Consider the following 25,721-nt stretch of genomic DNA (forward strand, 5'->3'; position numbering starts at 1 on the left):
CCATGCCCTTCTGTGTGTCCTCCTGCAGGCCATGGTTTTCACAATTGTAGAGGATTGGCTAGTAAGACAAGGACATATGGATATAGCTAAAGCTATGGATGAGCTGTTAGAGTATAGAACGCGTCCTGTCTTGGCCGTGAGAAAATCTGAGATAGCAAAGCTACAGTGTCTTTGTGCCTGCTAGTTGGTTGTTAAACAGGACGTTGTGATTAACAAAACAAAAGCAACTGAGAGCCATCTGTATCAACATAAGAAGGGAGTAAGAGGCGGAATCAACATTTAAGCCAGAGCCAATAATGAGCTCAGTTTTTGCAATATGGATGAGCTAATTATAAAGTATATATTAAGCTGTTAGGAGTGATCAATAAACGAAGTTTGCTGATTCTCATAATGAACATCTCTCTCTTCCCTCGTCGTGACACACAATATTCCTTTTGGTGCTTGTGCAAAGCATCATCCAGTCCCTGCAGGCGGTCGGGGAGGGGCTGCACAAGACTCAATGAGTTTGGAGGTCTTTTCCAAGCTGAAGGACTCTTGGATTCTGTGACTGTGTGCTGGATTCAGCTGGGTCCATGTTAGCAGCACTAATTTGCTCCCAAAGTTTCCTTGTTGTCAGCTCTTGTGGCCTAAGGTTTGAACTCCTTTAGCTCCTTATGCTGAGCTGCTGATGGGAAATGAGAGGCCTCTGCGAGCAGATTTGTGGTGTTCCCTGTAGAACAGTGAGGGGGAAGGTGTTGTCAAGTGGGAAGAGGAGTACTGTTTGTGTGTGGCCTCCTATGTGGCCTTGGCACTTTGAGGGGTTTGAAGGAGAAAAGAGCTTTTTTAAAGTGAGAAGTGAAATAGTGTGTTGGCTGTGGGAATGGGAAGGGAAGAGGAACGGGGAATGGGAAGGGAAAGAGGAATGGAAAGGCATCTGCTGATGCTGTCATTTGTTTGTTATGTCTGCGTGTAGCAGGGAGACTGCCAAAACTGAAACCAGTACACAGCTGAAAGCTGAACAAAACAACATTTATTCCAAAGAAAGTAGCAAACAAAATGAGAAACCGAGAGACAGAAAAGAGAAGGGAAACAAGCCCCCAAGACAACCCCCCTTAAAGGGGACCTTAAAGGGTCCCATTAAAATTGGAGGTTGCTGACGGACAATTTTTTCTGCTTCACGAAAAGCAGTACTCACCACAAATAAGCCTTTTTCCCAGATAGAATATCGTTTTTCAGCATCTTTGAAACTGCGTGAATAAAACCCTATAGGCCAGGTGGAACCATCAGACAGCCCGGAGCTTGCAAATCCCCACTCAATTTGTACTGGATCGGTAGGGTGTATGGGGCCTAATGAGTGGTATGTGTTGGCCTCAAAAATCAGGAATTGGAGGGCTTCATCGTGAAGGGGGGTCCAATCCCACTTTGCTTTTTTCCGCAATAAATCATGTAAGGGTCATGCAATTATTGAAAAATCAGGGATGTGTTTTCTCCAAAAAATCAGCAGGCCTAAAGCATGCTGCTAATCTTTTTTATTCTCTGGTGTTTTATGTTGGTCTAGGCAGGTATGTGTATCTGGGGGAATACAAACCGTTCCTCCCTTCCACCAAATTCCCAGGAATTTTACTTCTTTTGAAGGAGGTCGTACCTTTTCAGGAGGGATATGTAAGTCCAAGGACTCAAGATGCCTGGTAATGTCTGTTTGGGTTGTTTGCACAGGTGCAATTTCATTTCCTGCTACTAAAATGTCATCAGTATATTGGTACACTTTTACTCCTGGTGCAGGAGGAATGAGTGGCAGTTCCTGTGCCAGTGCATGATGTGCTAGAGTGGGTGAGTGTTTAAATCCCTGTGGGAGACGGGTAAAAGTGTATTGCTGGCCCTCCCATGTGAAAGCAAAGCATTCTTGATCCTGTTCCTGCAGGGGAACCATAAAAAACATGTCTTTGATGTCAATAGTGGCCATGATTTGATGGGCTTGTTCTTGGGTGGTTGCTATTAACTCAACTATATTTGGGACTGCTGCAGTAAGGGGTCCCGTATTTGCATTAAGGTGTCGGTAGTCTACCGTTAGCCTCCAATTACCATTTGGCTTACGGACAGGCCACAGAGGGGAATTATAAGGAGAATGTGTTGCAATCACTATTCCTTTTTCTTTTAAATCTCCAGTAACTGGAGTGATTCCTTCCCTTGCTCCCAAGGGTAAGGGGTAAGGTTTGACATTGGTTACTAGGGAGGGAGGAAGAGCAGGGGCAGGACTTAGTAAACACAGATGTGGGATTTCTTTTCCAAAAGCCCATATGTTTCCTTCCTCATCAGACCAAGACCTTCCCTTCAGGAGGTCTAGTCCCAGTAAATTGGTAGGAAGTTTACCCAAAATCATTAGGGTTTCAACTGCTTTCTCCTCCCCTGGTAACCAGCATCTTACCTTTGCTGTTATTTGGGGTTGTATGTTCCCGAAAGCATCTGCCTTTATGTGAGGGAGTGATTCCACATGCAGGTGCATTTTCAATTTTCAGGGCAGATACCTGAGTGCCAGTGTCTATTAAAAAAGTTACAGGAGTTCTGCGGGGACCAATAGGAAAGGTTATTAACAAATCTCCTTTGGAATTTTTGGTATGCCGTCTAATGTAAAACCAACCTTCGTCCCCCAGCTTACCTACTGAGGACGAAGAGAGGAGTTTCCCATCACCACCCCTTGCTGTGATCCCTCCCCTTTCTGTGACCCCTCCAGGGCAGGGGCTGTAGCAGGGACAGCTTTCAGGGATTCCTCCTTTACTGGCCATTCTTGAATTAATATCTCTAATTTATCTGTGGGTTGGCCATCCATTAGGGATTTTGGGATTCCCTTTTGAAAGCCCACAATCCACAGGGCATTCCTTTTTTCCCTGTATCCCCCAGTGCTAGTGGGTCCTCCTTGTCCAGAGGAGAATGTTACCTTTCTGAGTCTTGCTGGAGTACTTTTGCATTCTGTGCGCCGAATTGATTTAGTATCAGTAGTAATTGAGGGTACTGGACCATATTTTCTTCCATAATTAATTAATTCCTGTGCCACTTCTCCCCAGGGACAAATCTTATTTTCTCTAAGGTAACGACTGGGGGTTAAAGCTGCTTCTAAAGCGGCTGCAGTTCTTTCCCCTTTGGTGAGGCTTTCTATTTGTCCTTTTAGTTGAATGCCAGTGGGTTTCATAGCCTCAGAGAGTCCCCTGATAAGGGGAATCATTCTTTCAGGGTCTACAGGTAGCGTCATAGGGGATCCACGTCTTGGTGTTAATTCCCTATCATACATCATTTGTAAACAAGCAGCCTTTTGAACACTTTCTACAATCTGATTAACGTTTCCCACTATAGTCAGAGGATCTCCCCTTTCTAAGGGGTTGAGTCCTCCAACCCAATAGGCTGCTCTTTGGGTAAGGGACCACGGTGCTCAACTATCTCCTGTAGTCAGGAAAACTCCAGCTCCCCAAAACCCTTCAGTCTCTTTTTCTGATAACAAAATTTGATCACCCCTGTAAGAAAGACTCTCCAAACATACTCAGACTCTCTAGAGGTTCTGCTATATTCCTTTTTTAACTTAGCTAATTCAGTTGCTCTATAAGGGACTTCTTTTGTAGTTATTTGAGGTGTGTCGTCGTCCGAGCCCTCATATGTGTATTCTGTTCTAATTAGGAGGCGGAGAGACACCGACAGCTTTTCCACTTGATCACGCAAAGGTTTTAAGTCAGAGAGAGGGTATATTTCTTTAGATGACTCCAGCTCTGACTCTCTTTTTCCTTCTCTCATTAATCTTGCATACAGCTCCTCTCGAAGCACATGGGTTGTAGCCCTTTCATTTCTTATCTCTTCCTGGAGGACAGTGGCAGTAGCCGCTTCTTCCTCCAACTGCATCTGCAAAGACTTAACCAATTCCTGCAGTGAGTTAACCACTTTCATGTGAGCTTTTTGCTGCTGTTCTTTGTTGTTAATTGCAGTTATTACAGCTGCACCTAATATCGAACAAACGATAGGTTTTCCTTTACCTTTTCTCGCCCCTGCCCGCAGGGTAGAGATTTGATCAACAATTGCTTGAATATTACACCAATTATCTTATGCCCATTCCATTCCCGGAGGAGATGGCCTGGCACCAAATTCATCTAACAGATTAGTAAGAGCTTGCACATTATGTTCCATGTTGCCACAAATTCGGAGTGAATACGTCCCCAGGGGGTTCCTCTTAAAAGTTACAGCAAATTTCCAAAGTTCTTCACTCCTCTCCCTGGAAAGGCCCCTCTTAAAAAGTTACCTTACAAATTCGGAGTGATCTTCTCCGGAGAGTTACAGCAAATTTCCCAAAGTCTCGCTCCTTCCTCCAGAGAGTTACCTCTTAAAAAAGTTATGTTACAACCAAAACTGGGGTGAGCTTATCTGGGGGGCTCCTCGTAAAAGTTAATTTCCAAAAGTTCACCCCTTTCTCCCCAGAAAGCACTAAGTTACAATGTGCACATTAACTTCAAAAACAAAACAAAACAAAACAAAACAACCATGAAAAATAACTTGTAAAGTCAAAGTCCTTAAGTCACACAGTCATAAAGTCAAAAAAAAAAAAAGGAAGGAAGAGAAAAGAAGGTAAGGGGTAGGTAAGGAAGGTAGGGAAGGTAGGGAAGGTAGGGAAGGTAGGGAAGGTAGGGAAGGTAGGGAAGGTAGGGAAGGTATCACAGAATGATTGATCATAAAAATTAGCAATTATAAGGTTTTGGAATAAACAGTTTTGCTTCAAGGGAGCATCCTGTCCATGATGCCAGAAAAGAAATGTTAAAATCTGCTTAAATATTGCAGAAAGAATTATTAGATTCGAATATCCCCTTGAGCAAAATTAAAACTCATTCAAGTTATCTGTTGACACCAAAACTGGTTTTATTAATTGCTAAGTAATGCAAAGAGAAAGAGGAAAAAATAAGAAAAGGTTGGAAAATGCTAAGATTACTTTTAGAAGCAGAGGAAAGATACCACCAAAAGCTACCTTTGCATCCGAGCTGGTCTGTAGGGTGGGGAGGGGGAGAGAGAGAAGCAGTTTTTTGCCTTTTTTTTTCTCCGATCTCCACTGTCTTTGATGTTATCTCTTTAGCTGCAGGGGGTCTTAGTTCTCTGGAATGCAGCCAGGCAGTGGGCTTCTCTGCCGCTCACACCGGGCCGTGCAGAGGTCTAGGTCTGCACCTCTCGGCCCTCAGAAATATGGTCAGGGTGGAAAAACTCATGCAAGTGGCACGGTGGGTCTCGGTCCACTTCAAGGCGGCAGAGCTCCAGTCTCGGGCAGGCAGCTTACGGTGGCAGAAGAAAAGGTGAGGGCGAGGCGGAGAAGAGATTTTTAGCTGTTATAGCCAACTCTCTTTCTCACTCCTCTTTCCCTGCTCTTCCCAAATTTCTGTTCATCTTTTATAGTATTCAAAGGGGGTTGTGTGTGGTTTCTTGGCACGTAGCCCTATTCCGATGTTTGCAGAGATATGATAACCATGAACAATACCAGGATCCTTTGACAGGAAAACTCCAGTGGGAAAATCCTGGTGAGAACTTCTGGTGGAAAACTGACACAAAATTTTTGGTAGGAAGCTTCTGACAGGCAGAAACAATGGCGAAACATAATTTTTAGCATTTCTGTGTTATCTGTCTGTTACACAAACCAACTGCACCAAAAAGTCAAAGCTTCCAAGCTTTCTTTCATGCGGATAAGGGCTTTTGTTTCCTGTTTTCAGCCCTGCCTCCCAACTGCCAGACCGACTCCCAAAATTGCATACAAACAAAGATTCCTCCCGCACCAAAAGTGCCAGCACAGAAAGCTCTTGCTGCCCATGGACTCCCCAGGCTGACACACTAACTGCACCACAAAGCCAAAGCTTCCAGGCTTTCTTTCCTGGGGATAAGAGCTGTTGTTTCCTGTTTTGAACCGTGCCTCCCAACTGCCAGCCCTATTCCCAAAATGGCATACGGACGAATATTCATCCCACACCAAAGGTGCCAACACAGAAAGTTCTTGCTGCCAATGAAGTCTCCAGACTAACATACCAACTATACCACAAAGCCAAAGCTTCCAGTCTTTCTTTCCTGGGGATAAGGGCTGTTTCCTGCTTCCAGTACTGCCTCCCAACTGCAAGACAGATTCCCAAAATTGCAAAGGGACGAAGATTCCTCCCACACTAAAGGTGCCAGCACAGAAAGCTCTTACTGCATATAGAGTCTCCAGCCTGGCCCACCAACTGCACCACAAAGCCAAAGCTTCCAGGCTTTCTCTCCTGGCGATAAGGGCTCTTGTTTCCTGTTTTCAGCCCTGCCTCACTTATGCCAGACCGACTCCCAAAACTGCATACAAACTAAGATTGCTCCCTCACCAAAGGTGCCAGCACAGAAAGCTGTTCCTTCCAATGGAGTGTCCAGCCTGGCCCACCAACTGCACCACAAAGCCAAAGCTTCCAAGCTTTCCTTACTGGGGTAAAGGCTGTTGTTTCATGTCTTCTATTGTGCCTCCCAATTGCCAGCCTGACTCCCAAAATTGCATACAAAGATTCCTCCCACACCAAAGATGCCAGCAGAGAAAGCTCGTGCTGCCCATGGAGTGTCCAGCCTGGCCAACCAACTGTACCAAAAAGCCAAAGCTTCCAGGCTTTCTTTCCTAGGGATATGGGCTGTTGTTTCCTGTTTTCAGTCTTACCTCCCAACTTCCAGCTCTATTCTAAAAATTGCCACCACAGAAAGCTCTTCCTGCCCACAGAGTGCCCAGGCTGACCTACCAACTGCATCAGAAAGGCAAATATAGGAGACTTTCTTTCTTGGGGATAAGGTCTATTTTTTCCTTTTTTCAGTTCTTTGTTGCTACTGCAATTCCGACTCCCAAAATTCCAGATGGACCAAGATTCCTCCCAGACAAAAGGTGCCACACAAGAGAGCTCTTACTGTACACTGAGTGCCCAGGCTGGCCTACCAACTGCATTAGGAAGGCAAATATAAGAGGCTTTCTTTCCTGGGGATAAGGGCTCAACCCTTTGCTGCTTCTGCCTTTCTGACTCCCAAAATTCCAGATGGACCATGATTCTTTCCAGAGAAAAGGTACCACACAAGAAAGCTCTTGCTGCCCACAGAGTGCCCAGGCCAACCCACCCACTGCACTGGAATACCAAAGATCACAGGCTTTCTGTCCTGGTGGAAGGACCTGCTGTTCCCTTTTTTCAGCCCTGCACTTCAAGTGCGGGTCCCACTTCCCCAAAATGGAAGACAAATGAAGATTCCTCCCAGACAAAAAGAGCCACACAAGAAAGCTCTTGCTGCCCACAGAGTGCCCAGGCCAACCCACCAACTGCACTGGAAAGCCAAAGCTCACAGGCTTTCTGTCCTGGGGGGTAGGGCTGCTCTTCACTTTTTTCAGTCCTGTGCTTCCAGTGCCTGTCTCACCTCCCCAAAATGGAAGAGAAATGAAGATTCCTCCCAGACAAAAGGTGCCACACAAGAAAGTTCTTGCTGCCCACAGAGTGGCCAGGCTGCTCCAACAACTGCATCTTAAAGCCAAAGCTCACCAGCTTTCTCTGTCCTGGGGGAAAGGGCTGCTGTTCCCTTTTTTCAGCCCTGCCCTTCAAGTTCCAGTTCCACCTCCCCAAATGGAAGACAAATGAATATTTCTCCCAGACAAAGGGTGCCACCACAGAAAGCTCTTGCTGCCCACAGAGTGCCCAGGTTGACCTACCAACTGCATCAGAAAGGCAAATATAGGAGGCTTTCTTTCCTGGGGATAAGGAATGTTCTTTCTTTTTTTTCACTCCTGTTATTCTACTGCGATTCCGACTCCTAGAATTTTGGATGGACCAAGATTCCTCCCAGACAAAAGGTGCCACCACAGAAAGCTCTGGCTGCCCACAGAGTGCCCAGGCTGTTCCACCAACTGCACCTGAAAGCCAAAGCTTACAGGCTTTCTGTCCTGGGGGAAGCGGTTGCTCTTCCCTTTTTTCAGCCCTGCACTTCAAGTGCCGGTCCCACCTCCCCAAAATTGAAGAAAAATGAAGATTCCTCCCAGACAAAAGGTGCCACACAAGAAAGCTCTTGCTGCCCACAGAGTGCCCAGGCTGCCCCAGCAACTGCATTAGAAATACAAATATAGGAGGCTTTTTTTCCTGAGGATAAGGGCGGCCCTTAGGTTTTTTCAGCCCTGTCATGCTACTGCCATTCCGACTGCCAAAATTCCAGATGGACCAAGAGTACTCCCAGAGAAAAGGTGCCACACAAGAAAACTCTTGCTGCCCACAGAGTGCCCAGGCTGGCCTACCAACTGCACCTGAAAGCCAAAGCTCACAGGGTTTCTCTCGTGGGTGAAAGGGCTGCTGTTCCCTTTTTTCAGCCCTGCACTTCAAGTGCCGGTCCCACCTCCCCAAAATTGAAGAAAAATGAAGATTCCTCCTAGACAAAAGGGACCACCACAGAAAGCTCTTTCTGGCCACAGAGTGCCCAAGGCTGCCCCACCAACTGCATTAGAAAAGCATATATAGGAGGCTTTCTTTGCTGACGATAAGGGCTACTCTTAGGTTTTTTGAGCCCTTTAATTCTACTGCAATTCCGACTCCCAAAATTCCAGATGGACCAAGATTCCTCCCAGATAAAAGTTGCCACACAAGAAAGCTCTTGCTGTCCACTGAGTGCCCAGGCTGGCCTACCAACTGCATCAGAAAGGCAAATATAGGAGGTTTTCTTTCCTGGGGATAAGGGCTGTTTTTCCCTTTTTTCAGCCCTGCCATTCCGACTAGCAAATACGACATGGATCAAGATTCTTCCCAGACAAAAGGTGCCACACAAGGAAGATCTTGCTGCCCACAGAGTGTGCAGGCCAACCCACCAACTGCACTGGAAAGCCAAAGCTCACAGGCTTTCTGTCCTGGGGGAAGGAGCTGCTGTTCCCTTTTTTCAGCCCTGCACTTCAAGTGCCGGTCTCACTTCCCCAAAATGGAAGACAAATGAATATTCCTCCCAGACAAATGGTGCCACACAAGAAAGCTCTTGCTGCCCACAGAGTGCCCAGGCTGACCTACCAACTGGACCAGAAAGGCAAAGATAGGAGGCTTACTTTCCTGGGGATAAGGGCTGTTTTTCCCTTTTTTCAGCCCTGTTATTATACTTCCATTACGACTAGCAAATTCGACATGGACCAAGATTCCTCCCAGACAAAAGGTGCCACACAAGAAACCTCTTGCTGTCCACAGAGTGCCCAGGCTGCCCCAACACCTGAACCTGAAAACCACAGCTTACAGGCTTTTTGTCCTGGGGGATGGGGCTGCTATCCCTTTTTTCAGCCCCGTGCTTCAAGTGCCAGTCCCACCTCCCCAAAATTGAAGAGAAATGTCTGTCCTCCCAGACAAAAGGTGCCACCACAGAAAGCTGTTCCTTCCAATGGAGTGTCCAGCCTGGCCCACCAACTGCACCACAAAGCAAATGCTTCCAGGGTTTCTTTCCTGGGGATAAGGGCTCTTGTTTCCTGTTTTCAGACCTGCCTCCCAACTGCCAGCCCTATTCCCAAAATTGCAAACGGACTAAGATTCCTCCCAAACCAAAGGCAACAGAAGAGAAAGCTCTTGCTGCCCAGGGACAGTCTAGCCTGGCCCAACAAGTGCACTGAAAAGCCAAAGCTTCCAGGCTTTCCTTCCTGTGAATATGGGCTGCGGTTTCCTGTTTTGAACCGTGCCTCCCAACTGCCAACACAACTCCCAAAACTGCATACAGATGAAGATTCCTCCCACACTAAAGGTGCCGGTACAGAAAACTCTTGCTCATCATGGAGTCCCCAGCCTAGTCCAACTGCATCACAAAGCCAAAGCTTCCAGGTTTTCCTTACTGGGGTAAAGGCTGTTGTTTCATGTTTTCAATTATGTCTCCCAACTGCCAGCCTGACTCCCAAAATTACATACAAACAAAGATTCCTCCCACACCAAAGATGCCAGCAGAGAAAGCTCTTGCTGCCCATGGAGTGTCCAGCCTGGCCAACCAACTGTACCAAAAAGCCAAAGCTTCCAGGCTTTCTTTTCTAAGGCTGTTGTTTCCTGTTTTCAGCCTTACCTCCCAACTTGCAGTTCTATTCTCAAAATTGCATATGGACAAAGATTCCTCCCACATCAAAGGTGCCAGCACAGAAAGCTCTTGCTCTCCATGGAGTCTCCAGGCTGGTCCACCAACTGCACCACAAAGACAAAACTTCCAGTCTTTCTTTCCTGGGGATAAGGCTTGTTGTTTCCTGTTTCCAGGCCTCGCTCACATCTGCAAGCCCTACTCCAAAAACTGGATACAAACAAAGAATCCTCTCAGTCTGAAGTTACCAGCACAGAAAACTCATGCTACTCATGGAGTGCTCAGCCTGCCCCACCAACTACACGACAAAGCCAAAGCTTCCAGGCTTTCTTTCCTGCGGATAAGGGCTGTTGTTTCCTGTTTTGAACCGTGCCTCCCAACTGCCAACACAACTTCCAAAATTGCATACAAACCAAGATTCTTCACGCACCAAAAGTGCCAGCACAGAAAGCTCTTGCTGCTCATGGAGTGTCCAGCCTGGCTCACCAACTGCACCACAAAGCCAAAGCTTCAGGCTTTCATTACTAGGGTAAGGGCTGTTGCTCTCCACTGCCAACCTGACTCCCAAAACTGAATAAACCCAAAGATTCTTCCCAGTCTAAAGCACAGAAAGCTCTTGCAGCCCGTGGAGTCCCCAGGCTGGCACACCAACTGCACCACAAAGCAAAAGCTTCCGGTCTTTCTTCCTGGTGATAAGGGCTGTTGTTTCCTGTTTTCAGGCCTGCCTCCCAACTGCCAGCCTGACTCCCAAAATTACATACAAACAAAGATTCCTCCCACACCAAAGGTGCCAGCACAGAAAGCTCTTGCTGCCCATGGAGTCCTCAGCCTGGCTCACAAACTGCACCACAATGCCAAAGTCTCCAGTCTTTCTTTCCTGGGGATAAGGGCTGTTGTTTCCTGTTTCTAGCGTTGCCTCACTCCTGCCAGCCAGACTCCCAAAATTGTATATGGATGAAGATTCCTCCCACATCAAAGGTGCCAGTACAGAAAGCTCTTCTTGCCAATGGAGTCTCCAGGCTGACAAACCAAGTGCGACACAAACAAAAAGCTTCCAGGCTTTCTTTCCTGGCGACACGGGCTGTTATTTCCTGTATTCAGCCCTGCCTCCCAACTGCCAGCCCGACTCCCAGAATTGCATACGGGTGAAGATTCCTCCCACACCAAAGGTGCCGGCACAGAAAGCTCTTGCTGCTCATGAAGTGCCCAGCCTGACCCTCCAACTGCACCACAAAGACAAAGCTTCCAGTCTTTCTTTCCTGGGGATAAGGACTGTTGTTTCCTGTTTTGAACTGTGCCTCCCAGCTGCCATCCCGACTCCCAAAATTGCAAACGGACGAAGATTTCTCCCGCACCAAAGGTGCCAGCACAGAAAGCTCTTGCTGCTCACGGAGTGTCCCCTCCAAGGACAAATTCACTGTTTTATCAGTGAACTTGTCAGGGAGAATTATAAACTACTGCAGGTGGCTAAGTCCAAACACAGATCAGAAAATATCATCACAATTTCGTCCCAATACACCTGGGGATAAGGGCTGTTGTTTCCTGTTTTCAACCCTGCCTCCCAGCTACCAGACCAACTCCCAAAATTACAAACAAAGAAAGATTCCTCCCGCACCACAAGTGCCAGCACAGAAAGCTCTTGCTGCTCATGGAGTGCCCAGCCTGGTCCACCAACTGTACCACAAACCCAAAGCTTCCAGGCTTTCCTTCCTGTGAATATGGGCTGCAATTTCCTGTTTTGAACCGTGCCTCCCTGTAACGGCGAGGTCCTTGTGTAACAAGGAATAATGATGCTCCTCGTGGATGGTGGGACAAAGAGAGTTTATTTCAAACTTCCCGCTCCTTATATCCCTATATACCATGTGACTTTCTTAACCAACCATTTTACTAACTCTGGGCCATGCTCTCTTGGCTCTGTACCTGGGCACATCCTTTGTGCCTTTAGACTTGCCTCTCACATATCCCCTCTTTTAATTATATTAAGAAGTCACCAAAACAGTATGAACAAAAATGGAAACAACAATTCAAACAATCAAAACATTATGAGTTTCCAAGCTTCGCAGTGATCCAGCACATTGCTTGCTTAGTTCCTTAACTCTATTATAAACGTTTTTAAAACTTTCTTATATTCCTATAGGGTAGTGTAACTTGGAGGGAAAACTTTATTAACTTAGGGGTCTTATCTTAACTGTGTATAAACTATAACTTTTTTAATCTGAGGGTTTTTATAACTGGGGAATTCAACTTTATTTAAGAAACTTGGCAATATTAGCAAACTGCAATTTCTTAAAAGCGACCTGTGGCTGAGGTAATGTTATTTTGTGAGGTGTTTTGTTTTTCATTATTTGACCAGTCAAACAACTATTTTCATTCATTCACTCATACATACGTCGGTGGCCACCATACACTGAACACACACATGAACACACACACGCACATTTCAGAGATTGCTTTTCACCACGTTGGTCATTTTCTAATGTAAACTTGAAACATAACATAACTCTTTTCAAACTTCTGAGTTGCTCTGGTTTCTGCTGCTGTGGTCACATGTTTGAATAGGGTTTTACACATGTGGATGAAACCTGTTTGAGTTCTTTTCTTATAACTGCATAGGTATAGCTTTCTCTCCATGTAATAAAATCTAGGAATCTCGTCCATTGTCCTGAAATCAAATCTTACCATGATTAGTAGCTTGGGAGAAACAAATGCCTGAGGTGTGTGCTGCTTTTCAGACCTGCTTTTTTCAGCACTGTCACAACTCAAAAATTGATAACATACATAGCTTTTTACAGATGTTCTTACAGGTTACACCGGTTCTCCCCCCTTTTGTTTAAATTTAGCATGTGTTTCAAAATGTGATGTGCTTTTGCTGTTTTATGGTTTAGTGTGGAATGCTTGTGACATGAGAATTTTCCTATCTGATAGGAAGTAGCTCGTTATCATTAATGTTAATCCATTTTAGTGTATCAATGTTGCTAAGCAACTAACTGATTGTGTTTTACACTTTTGCGTTTTGTCTAGTGGATGTAGTAGCAGTTATGTTTTGTGGATGTATATCTATTTGCATGTACATTTTCAACATATCTAATTCAGATATGTATATATCTGTTTGCCAGATCTCACTTGCCATTAACCAGTTAGGGTTAATGCTTTCTGAGATGGTATGAGTGTGATTTCCTGACAGTGTGGGCATACCTTGATAATGTGGTTTTTATTAATTGTTATTTTGAATGGTCTCTTAGAGAACCTGTATTCTGATGGAAAATGAAGGAGGCAATTTACTTGCCTTAAAACTCTGGGTATAGTGTTAAACATTGCTGCTTTAGCAGCTTCTTAGTTTCTGTCAGTTATTGTCTGTAGCATGTCAGGATATGATTTGTGTATAATATATAGAAATCATACCTTCTGTAACTCACAGGAACTAAACAGAACACATTTCAAACAACAGGTAAGGGTTAACAATATCTCAAGGAAATTAACTTTCAAGACGGGATATTAACCTTATAGCATAATATGCATAATCACAACATCAGAGGATTGTTTAAAAATTTTCCCAAGGTAATATGAATGACAATCAGTTCCAGAACTATACAGGAGCTTGGTTCATGGCTGTAGTTTTCCTACTGATCAGTGGCAGGATTTATTCAAGTCATTGCAGCATTTTGTGTTTTTCTAGATGCATGTGTGAAGGCCCTGAGGCCTTTCACTGGTTCAGATTTGCATCTGGTGTGGTTTTTAAAGGTAAATTGCTGATTTCTGCCACAATCTGTGCTTAAGGAGATGAATTAAAATATTACCACTAAAACTTGCCAGGGCATCTTAAGATCCGGCGTCATCAGCTGTCATCCTATCCAAATTGTCTTTCAAAGCTGGAATGTTGGTAAAGGCAGGATCTCTTCCGTCCAGTTCTCTCAGTCGTGCTCTGCCTTAAATGACAAGCTTGCAACATCTCATTAGGAGTTTACACAGATTTTAGGTGGTGTGGTATGACAGAAAGAGCTGTTCTAGAACCAACAGTGGACTTCTCTCAGTTTGATCCCACTGAAACAAACTGCAATGCTTCATACCTGCTGGAAACAAAAACTAGGTAGAATTGCCTTTCAGAATCTCTGTTGTTCTGTTTGCTTTTTATCACCTTGGTATAATTCTCCAACACTTGGTTTGCCTCTGCAGCTAGCGATTTGTTGACTTTAAGTTGGAGTTCTCCCTTAGCAACAGAAGGAAAGGGTATAGGTCCCCTATGGTTATGGTTAAAACAGGTTTTAAGCAACTGGTAGCTCTCTGAGGCTTCTGTAACTGGTGTAAATATAAATGTTCTTTACCTCGAGCTGTGTCAACTGTGTGGAACCTTTTTGCTGTGTTCTCTCGTCCCGGGCAAGTCCAGAGTTGTGGTTGTTGGATTCTTCCTGAAACAACCTGAAGATCTGCACCTTGGGTGGTTTTGGTTAAAGCAACAGGAACAAATAGCAGTTCATTTCTTGTGGCTGTGGTTATTAATGTGTCCTCTGCATAATGATGTATTATGGCTGTTTGGTACTTTATCGAGGTATTTTGTGTCCCCTGAGGAAGGGCAGCCCAGCAGTGACTTTGCATAGATTGTGCGCTGTTTAAAACCATGATGGGAAAGAAGGGTTTCTGGGCACCTTCAGGGTGAAGGAGGATGGTAAAGGAATGGTTTTTTGAATCAGTTACCGCTAGTGGCCAATTTGTTAGAAGCCTTATAGGTAGAGGCAGTCCGATCTGCAAGACTTCTGCATGTTTTCTGACTGTGTGTTCTGCTGTTAACATCTGTAATGTTTTCCACTTGTCACCTTTCTTTGGGGTACAGTATACATGGGTATTTTGGGGACTGGTTATTGGCATATTGTGGCTTGCCTGAATCTGTTTTTTCTCTTGCACATGAAAAGTAGTACCACAAAGGATTACAGCAAGCAGTGCTCCTACAAACAGTATAATGCTTGTAGCACGTCTTTTGCCTTGCTTATGGCACCCTTGGTACAACTCAGTCATTTCTCTGTTGCTAGGGTGTTTATGGAATGTTGCTACTAGGGGTTTCCAGGAACAATCTTCTTGAGAGTGACTGTTATGGGTTATAAATCTGAGAGAGGAATTTTCCCTTCCCCTGCTTTCCCTGTAAGAGAAACAGAGTTCGAAGGGGGGAAGGGAGTCGATTAGCCTTACAAAGGAACTGGCCGATCTGCTTAATGGGCCTTTAACTACTGGGGTGATGGGGGAAGGTTGGAGACAGAGACGGGGAGGACACGAGAGACGGTAGAGTGTTCGGACCAGGACAGGGACGGGGACTGTTTTCAGGCATCTCTAGAGGAAAGTCTGGGAGCCAGCTCTCTTCCCTGGTTTTTCCGTCCTGGTGAGGCCTGCCTGCCGATCCTGCACTGCCAGTGTCGTGTGATTCCTGCCGGGGCCGACGAGTCTTTGTTGCTTCTTTTCATCGGAAAGGTCTGTGCTTGCTGGAGAAAATCGGAGAGCCTTGGAACACTACCATCTGGGAACAACCCCTCTGCCCACGTGGTGGCTGCCGGAGCCCACAGCGCCCCCTGCCGACCACAACCAGGTACTGCAGGCCCTACACCTCCCAGCGATCCCACAGCGCCCCCTGCTGTGGTGGTTTCACTCTAGGCCTTCCTGGAGACCAACTTGTAGCCAGGAAGGAACTAGAAAAGTGATCACGGAAGTATTCCATGCTATTCCTTTACGTAACTTGAGGTATAAATAAAGCCAGCAGGAGGGATCTCGCCCTCTTCCTCTCCGGCGAGGTTCGAGAACGGTGGATCCCTGTTTCGGTCGGGCTTATCTGGAGCCGAGGCCTATAGTGACTGCCGTTATCTGCCACGCGTGAGGGGAGAGCCGAGGACCGTGTCTGGTCATCCTGCCTGTTCGAAGGGAAGTGGTGAGATTTTTGCTAGTTTGCCTTCGGCTGGCCGTTTGACTTGTTCGGTCCTTGCCCCTTTTTGTCCTTCTCCCTTTCCCCCCCTTCCCCCCCCCCCCGGTGTGTGGTATTCTCCTTTTGTGTATCTGTCTCATATATAAAGTATATACATATATATATATATATATATATATTTTGCTATAGCTTTGGCTGCTTGTTTTTTTTTTTTTCCCTTTTTCCCTCTCTGGGAGGCGGGTTCTTGTTGTCGAGTTTCGGGGGGACTTGGCGGGAAGCCAGCTCGAAACTTGTACAACATTTTTGGTAGCAGAGGATGGTTGTTTTGGTTAAGTTTGGCTTGTTTTGATAAACATTTTCCGGGAAGACAGCCAAGCTCGGTGTTGTTTTGCAAACCAATCTATTGTTTTGGGAACAGGTCTGGGAACACTGCCAGAGTCTGGGAAAGCAGCCAAGGAAACTTTGTTTATATAAACAAAAGTTTGTTTTGGGATCAGGAAGAAATAATAACAAAAAACAATGGCTATTTCATTAATTTGTCTTATAATTCTAGCCATCTTTACACCTGTGCTAGGCTACTCTATAGGGAGACGTCCAGACCTTGAGGATGGATGGAACGAATTGCTTCCATTCTTTAATTTTGACATCGAAGGTTTGGTAAAGGAGATCCCCATGGTTAAAATAGGCTCTAATTACTATATAAATCTTATTGCAACAGTACTGTCATTGATAAAGATACTGGAAGTGCTCCTTAAACTTGGAAGAATGGGGTTCCGTTGCTTTCCCTCTTGTAGGAAAGATCACACCTCAAAGGGACTCGCTGGAACTTTGGAAAGGGCTGCAGACAGGCCAGTCCCCGGGTGGCATGGAGCTTGGGAAGATTTCGGTAGATTAGTAGGACATGTGTCACCCCCCATTAATTGGGAGTTCACACCAGAACAAATGTTTGATTCTGGTGAGATGGCCCACTGTTTGGCAGAAGGGTGTTTTTCCTACAAAGATCCGAATATGCAATTCTCTGCTTTGTGCTGGGGCCTGGCTAATGCTTATCGAGCTGCCATAGACCACCTCCAGAGGGTTAAGGTCGACACAGAGACCCAAACCACGCCACTTGAAACCAGTGATGTCCCTATTAGGTCCACAGAAGTTGGGGTCCAAACACAACTTGAAGTCAATACCATCTCTACTAAGTCCACTAGAACCGGGACTCAAGCTAAGAACCGGAAGGTCATCATTGCCCCTGTGAAGAAGAAGAAGACGTGGGTAAGGGAGATCAAGGAACTTGCGGACCCATCTCCCCAACCAGAACGCACAGAAGAAAGAGAAGAAGAAGAAGAAGAAGAAGAAGGAACAGAGGATGTTGTGAACGAAGGAGCGGCAGCAATGGGAGAAGGAGCAGCAGCAAGTGATGAAGGCGCGACTGCGAGAGAGGAAGAAGTGGTTGTGACTGAGGAAGGAGCGATTAGAAGAGAAGAAGCAGCTACCAGAGAGGAAGAAACGGCTACACGGGAAGGAGCACGTCCAAAAGAACTAGGGGCACGCCCAAAGGAATACAGAATAGCATCAAGAGAAAAGAAAGCAACAGTACAAACGGTCGGTGGTATATTGTCGCTTGATGATTTATATCCTGACTACACATTCAGTATTACAAAAGACGCAAAGAAGGAGCCAAAGCATCCCCCTCAATTGGAGGGGGAATTATCCCTACCCCTCCAGACCCAACCTTCTCTTGGAGGTATGAATGATTGGAGGAGAAGGCCCTTATCTCAGCACGCGGAAGATTACTCACTACCTCCACCCGCGGGGTATCGCGAACGACGCAGGAGTCCATCCCCATGGCGTGAATGGCATAGAAGTCCATCTCCACGGCGTGAACGACGCAGAAGTCCATCTCCGCGGCGCGAGCGGCGTAGGAGTCCATCCCCACGGTATGAACGACGTAGAAGTCCATCTCCGCGGCGTGAACGGCGTAGGAGTCCATCCCCACAGTATGAACGGCGTAGAAATCCATCTCCGCGGCGTGAACAATATAGAAGCTTATCCCCACAGTATGCCCAGTCTCCACCTCCACATGAGAGATATAGGGAGGAAGTGGGAGCAGTCCCACGTAGGAGTGGAAGAGTAAAGAGAGAGGTGGAAAAGATTCTACGTGGGAGAGATGGACAAGAAATAATGCGAGAAAGCGAAATTACACAATCACTGACCACAAGAGAGCTTCGAGATTTACGGAGAGATTATATGCGCTTGCCTGGTGAAGAAGTCCTCACCTGGCTGGTGCGATGCTGGGACAAAGGAGCTGATAGTCATGTAATTGAAGGTGATGAAGCACGACAATTAGGATCCATTGCTCGAGACCCTGTGATAGAGCAAGAAATGGGGAGGGAGAAAATGGCGTCCAGCCTTTGGCTCCGAATCCTCCACGCGGTGAGAGTGAAATACCCATTTAAGGAGTCCCTGAAGAGTTCTTCAAGAAGGTGGAGGACTGCAGAAGAAGGCATCCAATACCTACGGGAATTGGCCATGCTGGAGATCATCTATTCTGATCCAGATTATTATGACATCCAAGTTCCTGAGAATGTTCCATGCACGCAACCAATGTGGAAAAAGGTAATTCAAGGTGCCCCCAAACCATATATTTCCTGCTTGATATCCGTATATAATCCAAAGATGGAGGAACCAAGCGTGGACGCTATGTGTGCTTGGATAAGAACCATAGAGGAAAATATGGAAGACTCCTTCAATCCCCTCTACCGACGCACCTACGATAGGGAAAGAATGGAGAGAGATTATGAATGTTCCAGATATGAGGACGACCTTAGAGACAGAGAGAACAGAAGGTATAGAGATTACCAAGAAAGGCCAATGGGAAGATCACGGTGGAACCGACAAAGACGACCTCGGCCTAGACCTCGATCCTGGTCTCGATCTCGCTCACGGTCCCTGTCATTCACACGTCGAAGGAAAGAGAACTCTAAGCGTTGGTCACGTAACCAACTATGGGCATACCTTCGTAGTAAAGGAGAAAACATGAAGAAGTGGGATGGTGAACCCACTTCTAAGCTTGAAGCTAGAGTGAGGGAGCTGAAGCGAAAGAAGACTGACAAGAAAGTTGTCTATGTAGTAGACGGAGATTTCTTAAAAGAGAAACTGCGATCACCGAAACACGAGAAGATGGAGGTCCACTTTGACAACGGCAAAAAGTCTAAGAAGTCAAAGTCAAGCTCTGACGACGAATGCTCTGATCAAGACCAGTAGAGGGGCCCTGCCTTCTGCCAGGAGAAGGAGAGGGACCAAGAAGATAACCGAGTTTACTGGGCTGTGTGGGTTCGATGGCCTGGCACATCGGATCCTCAGAGATACCAGGCCTTGATAGATACTGGAGCCCAGTGTACTGTAATGCCTTCAGAGTGTAAGAGTACCGAGACTGTTACTATTTCTGGAGTGACCGGAGGGTCTCAAGAATTGTCAGTAGTAGAGGCAGACATGAGCTTGACGGGAGACCAATGGGAAAAGCGTCCCATTGTGACGGGGCCAGAAGCCCCTTGCATCCTTGGTATGGACTACCTAAGAAGAGGATACTTCAAGGACCCGAAAGGGTACCGGTGGGCTTTTGGTATAGCCTCGGTGATTGAAGAGGAGTCCAAGCAGTTGTCTGCCCTTCCTGGCCTCTCAGAAGACCCTTCCATTGTAGGATTACTGCGAGTTAAAGATCAAGAAGTGCCAATAGCCACAACAACTGTACACAGACGACAGTATCGGACAAACCGAGATGCTGTGATCCCTATCCACAAAATGATCCGAAAGTTGGAGAGCCAAGGGGTGGTCAGCAGAACCCATTCACCCTTCAACAGCCCCATCTGGCCTGTGCGTAAATCCGATGGAGAGTGGAGACTGACTGTGGACTATCGTGGCTTAAATGAAGTTACGCCACCGTTGAGTGCTGCCGTGCCAGATATGTTGGAGCTCCAATACGAGTTGGAGTCCAAGACAGCAAAGTGGTACGCCACCATCGACATAGCCAACGCGTTTTTCTCCATTCCTTTAGCGGCAGAGTGCAGGCCACAGTTTGCTTTCACCTGGAGGGGCGTTCAATACACCTGGAATCGACTGCCCCAGGGGTGGAAACACAGTCCAACCATCTGTCATGGACTGATCCAGGTCACGCTAGAGAAGGGTAAGGCTCCCGAACACATCCAGTACATCGATGACATCATTGTATGGGGGGATACAGCAGAAGAAGTTTTCAAAAAAGGACAGACGATCATCCAGATTCTCCTCAAGGCCGGTTTCGCTATAAAGAAGAGCAAAGTCAAGGGACCTGCCCGAGAGATCCAATTCCTAGGGGTGAAATGGCAAGATGGACGACGCCAGATACCAACAGACATAATCAACAAGATTGTAGCAATGGCTCCCCCCACAAACAAGAAAGAAACCCAAGCTTTTCTGGGAGCAATAGGTTTCTGGAGGATGCATATCCCAGAATACAGTCAGATTGTGAGCCCTCTTTACTTTGTGACCCGTAAAAAGAACAATTTCCAGTGGGGTCCTGAGCAACAACAAGCTTTCAGGCAGATCAAGCAAGAAATTGCACATGCCGTGGCTCTTGGACCAGTTAGAACGGGACCAGATGTAAAGAACGTACTCTATTCTGCAGCTGGAGATAAAGGTCCCTCCTGGAGCCTCTGGCAAAAGGTGCCTGGCGAGACGCGAGGGCGACCACTGGGTTTCTGGAGCCGAAGCTACAGAGGTTCTGAGGCCAATTACACCCCTGTGGAAAAAGAAATCTTAGCGGCATATGAAGGTATACGAGCAGCTTCGGAGGTAATCGGTACTGAAGCACAGCTCTTCCTGGCACCCCGATTACCAGTCTTGAGTTGGATGTTCAAAGGGAAGGTGCCCCCTACGCATCATGCCACCGATGCTACGTGGAGTAAGTGGATAGCCTTGATTACGCAGCGTGTACGATTGGGAAGCTCAAATCGCCCTGGAATTCTGGAGGTTATCACAAATTGGCCTGAAGGTGGGAACTTCAGTCTGGCAGAAGAAGAAGAAGAACCAGTGAGCCGGGCTGAAGAAGTTCCACCATTTGATCAGCTGCCAGATGAAGAAAGGTGTTATGCCCTTTTCACTGATGGTTCTTGCCGTATTGTAGGAAGGAACCGGAAGTGGAAAGCAGCCGTTTGGAGTCCCACCCGACGAGTGGCAGAAGCTGCCGAGGGTCAAGGCGAGTCGAGTCAATTTGCAGAGCTCAAAGCCATCCAATTGGCCCTGGACATCGCCGAACGAGAAGGATGGCCGAGACTCTACCTCTACACAGACTCGTGGATGATAGCCAATGCTCTGTGGGGATGGTTAGACCGATGGAAAAAGATGAACTGGAGGCGTGGAGGAAAACCCATCTGGGCTGCTGACTTGTGGCAGGACATCGCTGCCAGAGCGAAGAGTCTGAATGTGAGAGTCCACCATGTAGATGCCCATGTGTCCAAGAAGCGAGCTAATGAAGAACATAATAACAACAGAGAAGCTGACCGAGCTGCACAGATAGGGGTGTCACAAGTAGACCTAGACTGGCAGCAGAAGGGAGAGCTGTTTCTGGCTCGATGGGCCCATGATGCTTCCGGTCATCAGGGCCGAGATGCCACCCACAGATGGGCACGAGACCGAGGGGTGGATTTAACCATGGATATCATTTCTGAAGTTATCCATGATTGTGAGACCTGTGCCGCTATTAAGCAGGCAAAAAGACTGAAGCCCCTATGGTATGGTGGACGATGGGATAAGTATAAGTATGGAGAGGCATGGCAGGTTGATTATATCAAACTGCCACAGACTCGCCAAGGTAAGTGCTATGTACTTACCATGGTGGAAGCAACAACGGGATGGTTAGAGACTTTTTCGGTGCCCCACGCAACGGCCCGGAATACCATTCTGGGCCTTGAAAAGCAAGTCCTGTGGAGACACGGGACCCCAGAACGTATTGAGTCAGACAACGGGACTCATTTCAAAAATCAATTAGTCACCACTTGGGCGAGGGAACATGGTATCGAATGGGTGTACCACATTCCTTATCATGCACCAGCTGCTGGGAAGGTTGAGAGATATAACGGACTATTGAAGACCACTCTAAAGTCATTAGGTGAAGGAACTTATAAAAACTGGGACAAAAATTTAGCCAAAGCTACCTGGCTAGTTAACACCAGGGGTTCTGTCAATCGAGCTGGCCCTGCACAGGCAGAATCCCTTCACATTGTTGATGGAGATAAAGTTCCAGCGATCCATTTGAGGGGAATGCTAGGGAAAGCTGTTTGGGTTACCCCTGCCTCAGGCCAAGACAAACCCATTCGTGGGATTGTCTTTGCTCAAGGGCCAGGACATACATGGTGGGTAATGAGGAAGGATGGAGTCATCCAGTGTGTGCCTCAAGGAAATTTAGCCTTGGGGAAAAACTAATTGTAGGTCCTAAGTTGTGTTTTTACAGGAAGCCAGTCACCAGATGAGAGAGAGACCTGAACTAAGCTGATGCGGGTATCCGGCGATGAAACAGTCCAGTGATGAAACAGCCATAAATCGAAACTGTAATTGTGACTGAGGAGACCAAAGATCCGGACTGAACTGACATCGGCATTGATTTTCCAACGACGAGACAACTGTGCCGAGAGACCAACAAGAACTATACATATATATATATGTATATATATATGTGTATATATATGCGCAGGATGTAGGCGAACATGAAACATAGGTGTTACGTAAAGAAATAGTATGGAATAAGGGGTGGAGAATGTGGTGGTTTCACTCTAGGCCTTCCTGGAGACCAACTTGTAGCCAGGAAGGAACTAGAAAAGTGATCACGGAAGTATTCCATGCTATTCCTTTACGTAACTTGAGGTATAAATAAAGCCAGCAGGAGGGATCTCGCCCTCTTCCTCTCCGGCGAGGTTCGAGAACGGTGGATCCCTGTTTCGGTCGGGCTTATCTGGAGCCGAGGCCTATAGTGACTGCCGTTATCTGCCACGCGTGAGGGGAGAGCCGAGGACCGTGTCTGGTCATCCTGCCTGTTCGAAGGGAAGTGGTGAGATTTTTGCTAGTTTGCCTTCGGCTGGCCGTTTGACTTGTTCGGTCCTTGCCCCTTTTTGTCCTTCTCCCTTTCCCCCCCTTCCCCCCCCCCCCCCGGTGTGTGGTATTCTCCTTTTGTGTATCTGTCTCATATATAAAGTATATACATATATATATATATATATATATATTTTGCTATAGCTTTGGCTGCTTGTTTTTTTTTTTCCCTTTTTCCCTCTCTGGGAGGCGGGTTCTTGTTGTCGAGTTTCGGGGGGACTTGGCGGGAAGCCAGCTCGAAACTTGTACACCTGCCGACCACGACCAGGTACTGCAGGTCCTGTACTTTCCAGCGATCCCACAGCGCCCCCTGCAGGCCACAACAGGGTGCTGCAGACCCTGCACCTTCCAACGATCCAGTAACATCCCCGGCAGGCCACAATTAGGACTGTGCTAACGGACAGAGGAGTATCCATTTAGACTTGTTGTTGTTATTGTTGTTTCTTGTTACTGTTTTTGCTAACATACATATATCTTTTAATAAAGGGTTGTTATTTCTTCTGTTTTTCCACATTTTCCTCGAGTAAAACCCCTTAATTTGACATTACCATTGCAAAGAGAGAGGAGTTTGGTCTACCTCATAACTCATCCTCTTTAGCAAACAGTCCAGTCTCACTACGACTGTGACAGTGACCTGTGTCTCCACAAATAATACAACTAACTGTGTGTCTGACTTCCTTCTGTACTCTTATCTGGGCATCTAAAGCTGCAGGTAGGGAGGCAGGTAGCTGCTTCTCAGAGCTGACTCTTTGGTAGGGGTGTACCAGCTCAATAAAGTCACAGTTCTCCCCTGCAGGAGGGCTCTGCAAAGCTCTTTCACTGCTTGCATTCTCTCTTTCACAAGCCAAATGCTTGTACAGCATCTCTCTGGCTTCATTGTATTCAATTTGTTTGTTTAAAGCGACTGCAACTGGTCTACACATCTTAAATTTAACTCAGCATAACCTTGTAACCCTTTAATGGGGGACAGGTAATCATCTTGATTTGCAGTGAGAATGTTTTCCATAGCTTTTAGGGCTTGCCTGGCTATCTCTCTATGGTACCTTGATTGTGAATCTAAATTATAATTTGTATTCCCGCTTAACTGGTATGCCGTGATGCTTGCCTGTGGGTATTTAATATGAACAGAGTAATTTTTCTGAAAATCAGTTAACCAAACTGTATATTGGGTGTCACTGAGAACTAGTTTTACTATTTCTTCCCAGTCACATGTGGTGAAAAGATAGGTGTAACTCAATGCCGCCAAATATTTGAAAATATTGGTTAAAGACAGACCAGAACCTCTTATCAAATGCCTCAGGTTGTCTGTGGCCCTATACAGAGTTTGACTCTGGGGGCCTGGCTTTGGCTCATATCGTCTGGGCATGCCTGATTAACATTCAGGCTTTCCATGCGAATTGCCTTGTCTAGAAATTGTTCCCACATGTTAGCTGATCTCTCTCCATTTGCCCTTTTGATCCCTCCCATTGGAACCATGTTTTGTTCTTTCTTCCCCTCCTTCTCCCCCTCCCCCCATCCCTCCCACTTCTCCCCCCTTGTAGCCCTGGCATAACGGGTTCCCTGTGGGGGGGGTGGTGGGTGGTACAGGCCGTGAGTAGGGAGCGGGGTTGCCTCCCTCCTCATGTCTGTGGGTGGGGCGGGGCTGCGCCTGGGCTGGAAAAGAAAGGTCGGCGCTTGGGCCGTGTGGGGGGGAACATGGCTGCGGCCACACCGGGCCACGTGGTCGTTGGTCATCCGCAGCGAAATGGGGTAGGTATGCTGAATTACTCCCCCCATCGCTGTAACAGAATTGTCTGTTGTGGTCCCGGGGGCCGGGAGCTTGCATGACAATGTCTGTCCCTTCCCAGCGACTGTGTTCTCCTGGCTCCCGTCTCCCGTCCCTCCCCCCGTATGTTTCCTGAGTTTCTATTACTATGTTGTGTTGTGCTGCTATCAGCAGTGTGTGCGGGGGGTGGGGTGTGGGTTTTTTCATTTTTCCCTGTGTGCCTTGTGCAGGCAGAGTTTATCACCAGTAAACTGCTTTATGTTGCAAAAGTTGGCAAAACCTGTGTCTGTGTTTCACTTCAATGTATCATGAGGTTTCTATGGAAACAAGTGTCTGTGTTTACCTTATCTATGAGCGGCTGGGAGCACACGTGTTCTGAGTCCTTTTTGTAGCAGTTTGGCTTAACTGGCAGTCTTTTCTCCGCGTTTTTTTTCTCTCGGTGTCTCTGCGGGGGTCCGGGTCTGTTTCCGCTGTGGCGTGGGGGGGCGCGGCACTGCTCCAACGGCATGGGGGCAGCCTCCGGTGCGGGCTGCGGCAGCTTGCTCGGGGCAGCGGCGGGCACGGGCGGCTGGTGTCCTTGACGCGGTTGCGAACGGCGGGCGCGGGTCAGGGTCAGTGCGCGGGCGTCCGCGGCATGGGCACTGGCTTCTGCGATGAACGTTGGCGGGTGGGGGGGTGGCTGGATCCTCAGGGCGGGCTGCAGCGGCGGCGGCTCTGCGCGGGGCGTCCTCGGTGCGCGGGCAGCTCAGGGGTCTCCGGCACTGCGGTGGCGCGGGGAGGGGGTGGCCAGCGCACGTGCGTGGCTCAGCCGATTCCCTGGTACTTTCAAACTACGACTTTAGTAGTTGCTAGGCAACAGGCACTAGGTGCCTGTCCCGCAGCCAGTGGCGGTTG

This window comes from Chiroxiphia lanceolata, chromosome 5 (genome assembly GCF_009829145.1).
Source record: "Chiroxiphia lanceolata isolate bChiLan1 chromosome 5, bChiLan1.pri, whole genome shotgun sequence".
In the NCBI taxonomy this organism is placed as follows: domain Eukaryota; kingdom Metazoa; phylum Chordata; class Aves; order Passeriformes; family Pipridae; genus Chiroxiphia; species Chiroxiphia lanceolata.